The following is an 8,055-nucleotide window of genomic DNA, read 5'->3' on the forward strand; positions in this document are numbered from 1 at the left end:
GATTTTTTTTTTTTCTGAAGCACACGGCGCACATGAAACTCAGCACGGAACGACAGATGCTTTTTTCATGTGTAAAACAGTGCGCAGTGATCTCGCCACCTTCATCTTATGCATCAGAGTGACAGTTCATTCTGTGACATTGATCATCCACACACACTGTCTGTTGTCATTCATTCTTTTAACCCCTTGACAGCTGAACGTCTGTTGTCATTCATTCTTTTAACCCCTTGACAGCTGAACCGTGGTGAAAAGAGATCAACGTGGCTTGACTTTTTTTTTTTTTTTTTTTCTTTTTTTTTTTTAGTGCAGGTACCAACTGTCTGAGTAGTGTGCAGCGGTGGCGTCGACTTTACTGAACAAAGGTAATGTCATCCCCGGAGACTGAAGTCCAAACATAGGATGTTGGTTTACATCTCCTCTTGTGAGCTCAGGTTATCTCAGTGAAGCGACAGCCCTTCACTGGCCAGCATTACATTTTAGTACCAGTGAAGGGGTTAAGCTAGTGTCTTCTACAGTATGAAGTGATCAAAATGAATTCATTGGGGGGATCCGTTTGTTTATTGGGATGATCCAACTTACAGTCACACCAGCCCTTTTTGCTTTAATCAACAGTTCTGATGGAAATGCACACTGGTACCTTGTGCAGATTGTGTGATGTAGTGATTTTATCTGCACACTGATTGTACAGAATTGGGTATTTAACCCTTTGAGCCCTGAGTTCCTGAGCAATTTTAACCCGTCTGCCTGAGCTCCTGAGCGAAAATTTGCAAATAATTGGTATTTAATGTGTCACGGCAGATATGAAGAGTGCCCTGACCACTGCTTTACCGGTGGTAGAGAAAATGATATAATGCCTAGCCACCGGTTGAGCGGTGCGTAAACACTTGTGTCGTGTTTTGCTATTGGTTGACTTATATTGAAATGGATCTTTTTTATCCAAAGCACATGCACAAAACACAGTGAAAAGGCACAGCCATGTTGGTACTGTGTTCGCTGACGTCAGAATATTACGGTTTTTCTGATTGGCTCTTCAATATAAGTCAACCAATAGCAAAACACGACACAAGTGTTTACGCACCGCGCAACCGGTGGCTAGGCATTATGTCATTTTTCTCTACCACCGGTAAAGCGGTGGTCAGGGCTCAAAGGGTTAAACATGTGTGTTCTTTTTTGTTGTTGTTGTTCTTGAATGGTGTGTCATGCATAAGCTTCATTGTGATCTGCTGATCTAGTCTTGGCAAGCAGTAGATTTATTCATTCCTTTTTTGTCTTTCTCTCATTTTTTTTATCCCCTTTTTTATGTATATTTTTTCTTGGATGTGTTTGCAAATGCATTTCATTATTTCAGTGAAATAATATCATGGACATAGTTGTGTTTGACAGCTGGCGAGACCGAATGTTTTGAAATATGAAATACTAAAAGACTTGATTTGGCATTTCCTTTTCAACACGCCCTTTCTGTTAATGTGCTTGGACCACATGGTAAGTATTGTTTTTATCCTTTTTTACAATTTTTTGTAGTCTGGGGATTATAAAGTAAGCAGAATGGCTGGCATCCTCAGCACTGCGTAATCTTATTTGCCATAAGGAGCTGAATGGTTTGGATAATGTGTCGTGAATTGTGTTTATCTTATAGGTTTTGTGTCTGTGTGTGTGTGTGTATGTGACAGTTTTGTGTTGATGCAGTTGAGTATTTGTTTCGTTTTGACTGTCCTGATACGGCCCTACACGATTGGCTGGACAATAAGCAACTGTTGATATTAAACGGACCATATGGTAAGCGCTGTATACATGCACATAATTATTAGTACTAGTAGTAGTAATTGTAGTACTGCTGTTGTGGATACTGTATCCATCATTATCATTATGATGATGGAGTCTCCTGTCGGTCCAACGGATGAGTAGGCAGGCAGGCTTATCTGTCGGTGTGTGTCCTCATATGGGAGAAGAGGCCGATTCTGGATGCGCAGCACTTCCCACAGGTGTTGCAAGGGAAAACGTCTCCAGAAGTTGAGCCCTGCTTCCTTCGCTCACGCTTCTCCTTAATGGCCAGCGTTTTCTTGTTTTCAAACATCTTTATGCCACTGGAGTACAGCATCCTCCAGCGAGAGCGGTCAAGGGCATCAGTTTCCCAGGAAGCGATGTCTATGTCACAGGCTTTGAGGTTTGTCTTCAAGGTGTCCTTGAAGCGCTTGCAGGGTCTTCCAAGTTCACGGTGGCCTTCCTTCAGCTGGCCATGCAAAAGCATCTTTGGGATCCTGCTGTCTGTCATGCGGACAACGTGTCCTGTCCAGTGTAGCTGGCACTGGATCAGCAGGCTTTCAATGCCAAGGATCTTTCGTAGGCATCTCTGGTGAAACTGCTCAAGTTGTTGAATGCGACAGCGATACGTTGTCCATGTTTCACAGCAGTACAACAAGGTGGTCAGCACAACAGCTCTGTTGGTTTTCATCTTGGTTCTGAGCCTGATGCCTTTGTCATTGATAGCAGTAGTAACAGTAGCAGTGTTGTGTTAGGACCGAGGTGTCCACACAAGAGTGGATGTATGCTGGTCTGACAGTGCATCAGATGGACAGAGAGTAGATTCAGTCAAGGGAGGGTTGTGTTTTTAGTTTTTGACTCACTTGTGTAAACAAAGTGAGTCTATGTTTTAACCCAGTGTTTGGTTGTCTGTGTGTGTGTGTGTGTCCGTGCGTCTGTGTGTCTGTGTGTCCATGGTAAACTTTAACATTGACATTTTCTCTGCAAATACTTTCAGTTGACACCAAATTAGGCATAAAAATAGGAAAAATTCAGTTCTTTCCAGTCATCTTGTTTAAAACAATATTGCACCTCTGGGATGGGCACAAAAAAATTAAAAAAAGAAGCCTAATTATATGCAAACTGCATTTACTGTTATATTTATATTTTTTGTATTCTCTAAACTTGGCACTTTGACCTCTTATTCTGACACAACAACAAGAGGAGTCATTAGTATCATTTTTTGTTCAAACAGGAACTTCTTTTGCTAAGCATGGAATTTTTATTTATTTTGCAAACGTTTAGGTGCAGATAGTAAAAAAGGGAAATTACTCTGTAATTAATGCCAGGGGACTTAATTTATCACAAGTGAGTCTTGAAGGCCTTGCCTCTCTTGTTGTTTTGTTGTTGTTGTTTTTTCTTTACAATGGACGATTGTAGGATTGATTGGCGTGGATGATACTGCCATGTTATGTTACCCATTCCCTGTGGTGTTTTAAGTCCCTGCTGGCTAGAGGTGTAGGATGCTAACATTTAAAGAGGTTTTTTTGTTGTTGTTGTTGAAAACGTCTGATCACAACTGATTCCTATAGGACAAAGGTCTACAACTGGTCACTTGCCAAAAACATGAAATGGCAAGTTACTAACTCCATAGAAAATACTCTGTTCCATGAAAATATAAAGTCGGTGTAGAAGCATCATGTGGCAAGCTACTCACCTCATAGAAATACTCAAGTTTCATGGAAATATCAAGTTGGTATACAAGCCTTATAGACATATGTGCAAGGAAAAACGAGAAAGAAAAAGAGGGATCATGGCAAACTATATTACAGAAAAATACTTGTGTAATTTCACACAAATTGCCTTAGGGATCCCTATAGCTATGCCAGAAGGCAGTGCTGCTGGTCGGGCCACCCAAGCCGGACAGAGTGAAGGGTAGAGTCCAGACAAAGCATAATCCATTGGTCCTCTGGCTTTTTATTTATTTATTTTTTATTATTATTATTATTATTATTATTTTATTATTATTTAGTTAATTTAGTTGTTTTTTTGTACACCTATAGTTGACTTCATCAAGTTTTTGCGCCTTATACATATTACTATTAGTAGTAGTAGTTCTTTTTTTTTTATGTATTTATCTATTATTTTTATTTTATTTTATTTTATTTAAAAAAATTTTTTTTTTTTTTCTCAAGGCCTGACTAAGCGCGTTGGGTTACGCTGCTGGTCAGGCATCTGCTTGGCAGATGTGGTGTAGCGTATATAGATTTGTCCGAACGCAGTGACGCCTCCTTGAGCTACTGAAACTGAAACCTCTGGCTTTTGGGGTTAGGCACAGGGGCTAACAACCCGGACCTGTAAAAAAAAAAAAAAATCAAAAAACACCTTTGTTATAGAAACAATAATGAACTTCACAGAATACCTCAGTTTCAAGTGAGTACGTACAAGCATTATGCATTTGTGTGCAAGAAAAAGCAAGAGAAAAGAAGTTTCTTTTTTTGTGTGTTTTTTTTTGTTTTTTGGTCACTTGTTGATTGGAGGTGGCATAGAAGACGGAGGTGAATCTAACATTTTGGTCAGAACTGGACATACACAGACTGTGTGCAGATGATCACTTTATTCCTTTTCTTCTGTTCAACAGTCAGGGAAAACGTCATCCCCGTTTTCCAGACGTGAACGTATTCATGATGATCTTGTGTTGCTGTAAACAATACCTTGCGTCCAGTTAATAACAGTACCTTTTGCTGACATTGCTCTTTTATCTATTTCTTGGGTTAACGGTTTATCTCTTGGTAAGTAATGGCTAGCGTTATGATTTTCATGAAGCTGTTTCATGTAAACTGTGTTATGATTTTAATCAGTATCTGTTGTAAAGAATTATTATATATATATATATATTTTAATTATTTTTTTTTTTTTTTTTTTTCTCAAGGCCTGACTAAGTGCGTTGGGTTACGCTGCTGGTCAGGCATCTGCTTGGCAGATGGGGTGTAGCGTATATGGATTTGTCCCAACGCAGTGACGCCTCCTTGCGTTACTGAAACTGAAACTGTAAAGAGTTTCATTTCTCACAAAACAGTTGCTGTGATTGGTCAGGTATTGAGTGGATCACATGGCAGCAGGGAAGTGACTAGTGTGGCTTGTGTTTTGTGTGTATTTGTATTTGTAATTCTTTTTATCACAACAGATTTCTCTGTGTGAAATTCGGGCTGCTCTCCCCAAGGAGAGCGCGTCGCTACACTACAGCGCCACCCATTTTTTGGGTTTTTTTTTCCTGCGTGCAGTTTTATTTGTTTTCCCTATAGAAGTGGATTTTTCTACGGAATTTTGCCAGGAACAACCCTTTTGTTGCCGTGGGTTCTTTTACGTGCGCTAAGTGCATGCTGCCCACGGGACCTCGGTTTATCGTCTCATCAGAATGACCAGCGTCCAGACCACCACTCAAGGTCTAGTGGAGGGGGAGAAAATATTGGTGGCTGAGCCGTGATTCGAACCAGAACGCTCAGATTCTCTCGCTTCCTAGGTGGACGCGTTACTTCTAGGCCATCACTCCACCTGTTAGTTGTATTCGTGTTTGGTTTACTGCCTTGCTGGTTTATAGAGGGGTGGCGCACTTTGTTTGGTGACAGAAAAACAGACTTTGTGTTTGTCCATCAGTTTGTCTCCTGGAGAAAGGACAGGTTTTTTTGTTTTTTTTATTGGTTTTTTTTTAAGGGGAATAACTCTGGGGTATTTGTCTCAATCAACTGGACTGCCTGATAATTATACAAATTAAATTGAAGGACCTCTTTTGTTTTTGAATGGGAATTGTTTGCTTATAAATAAAAGGGACTCTTCTATTTTTAGTTGGGTTTTTTTTTTGTTTGTTTTTTGTGCTATGAATAGAAGAGCCTCTTTTGTTTTTAATAGAAAGTGTTTGTGATAAATAGAGAGGGCATCTGTTGCTTTTCGATGGGAATCTTTTGCCATGAAAAGAAGAAGAAGATATTTTATTCCTCAAGGGGAGCTGTTTGCTGTAAATAGAAGAGCCGCTTTTTATTTGTAAATACAATTTCAGTGATCCTGTTGTGTTTTTTTGTTTTTGTTTTTGTTTTGTTTTTCAAAGCAGTTTTCAGATATATTATCAAGGATAGACAATATGTTCATGTTGTTCACTGTCTCTGGTTTTCACCCGTAAAGTGAGAACAGTTCTGTTTTTTCTATCGATACAAACCAGATGTAATCACCCATTTAAAAATGAATGAAGCTGTCGATTATTTTTGCATATGTACACATATGACAAAAGGTGACCTGCTGCAGAGTTAATTTTACGCTTTTCCTCGTCAGGTCGAGGTGTCATAACGATACTGAACTTCACAAGGATGTGCGAATGTTGCTGTGAGATTGAGCATTGCACAGGGAAGTGTTGACGATATTTTCGGTGTGGAAGAGAAAATTATTTCATTCTGGATCATGATTAGGGGTTTTGTCATGTTTTGAGTATTGCTTGTGGTGTTGATTATATCCACCAACAAATCAGCTCACAAAGAAAGCTGACTTTACCATTGCTTACTGCTTTTTTTTCTTTTCTTTCTTTCTTTTCTTGCTATGTCAGCTGTAATGATCTTCTACATCGTCGGCAAATTTTGACCAGTTTATCTGAAACAACAAAGAATTGTGACTGCTGTGAAGTGTTGACCATTTTATGTCAGCCATTCTCTGTTAAGTGTAGACCACTTTATGTCAGCTGTTTATTGTGAAGTGTTGACCAGTTTATGTCAGCCATTCTCTGGTAAGTGTAGGCCACTTTATGTCAGCTGTTTATTGTGAAGTGTTGACCAGTTTATGTCAGCCATTCTCTGTTAAGTGTAGGCCACTTTATGTCAGCTGTTTATTGTGAAATGTTGACCATTTTATATCAGCCATTCTCTGTTAAGTGTAGACCACTTTATGTCAGCTGTTTATTGTGAAGTGTTGACCAGTTTATGTCAGCCATTCTCTGTTAAGTGTAGACCACTTTATGTCAGCCGTTTATTGTGAAATGTTGACCAGTTTATATCAGCCATTCTCTGTTAAGTGTAGGCCAGTTTATGTCAGCTGTTTATTGTGAAGTGTTGACCAGTTTATGTCAGCCATTCTCTGTTAAGTGTAGGCCACTTTATGTCAGCTGTTTATTGTGAAGTGTTGACCAGTTTATGTCAGCCATTCTCTGTTAAGTGTAGGCCACTTGAAAAAAATTGAAAACAATATGTTTGGTTGTTTTGTTCCTCGTTCTCTCTGCCTGTTCATCTGCCTGTCTGTGTGTCTCTGTGTTTGTTTTTTTGTCGTTCAGTCGAGATTTAACTCAAAACTGTTCACATTGAGCAGAGAAGTCTTGTGTGGTATGTATATAATTATGTGTGTGTTTTACTTTGCATCATTCCATTGTCAGAGTTGGGGGTGTGGGGGTGACTTCACACCATGTTTGTTCATTGAGGGGGGCAGAACCCTTTTGTTGCCATGGGTTCTTTTACGTGCGCTAAGTGCATGCTGCACACGGGACCTCAGTTTATCGTCTCATCCGAATGACTAGCGTCCAGACCACCACTCAAGGTCTAATGGAGGGGGAGAAAATATCGGCGGCTGAGCCGTGATTCGAACCAGCGCCCTCAGATTATCTCGCTTCCTAGGCGGACGCGTTACCTCTAGGCCATCACTCCACATGCGGCTGGCTCCCTTTAATAGGGAGGATTGAGTGAGCTCTGTCTCTGCTTTTCGCACTTCACTAAAAACTGTTCTTTTTCAGACCTTCAGATGAGACGATAAACCGAGGTCCTGTGTGCAGCATGCACTTAGTGCATGTAAAAGAACCCATGGCAACAAAAGGGTTGTTCCTGGCAAAATTCTGTAGGAAAATCCACTTCGACAGGAAAAACAAATAAAAATGCACGCAGGAAAAAATACCAAAAAAAATGGGTGGCGCTGTAGTATAGCAACGCACTCTCCCTGGGGAGATCAGCCCGAATTTCACACAGAGAAATCTGTTGTGATAAAAAGGAATACAAATACAAATACAAAATGCTTAGGGCTCGTTTCAGTGCAAACAGCACGCCTACCTTCCGGAAATTCTGTGCTGCCACTTTCTTCTCTTTCATCGCTCTCTTTGTTTCTGTATTTTTCCTCTTTGTTGCATTTCCTTTTTTTTCTCTTCTTTTTGCACCGTTCGTTCATTCACCAAATATGTTTTTCGCTAGAGAGCCTTGAATATCTGTAAGACAGGCGCACTTGCTGAGTGGTTAAAGCATTGGACTTTCAATCTGAGGGTCCTGGGTTCGAATCTCGGTAACAGCGCCTGGT

This window comes from Babylonia areolata, chromosome 21 (genome assembly GCF_041734735.1).
Source record: "Babylonia areolata isolate BAREFJ2019XMU chromosome 21, ASM4173473v1, whole genome shotgun sequence".
In the NCBI taxonomy this organism is placed as follows: Eukaryota; Metazoa; Mollusca; class Gastropoda; order Neogastropoda; family Buccinidae; genus Babylonia; species Babylonia areolata.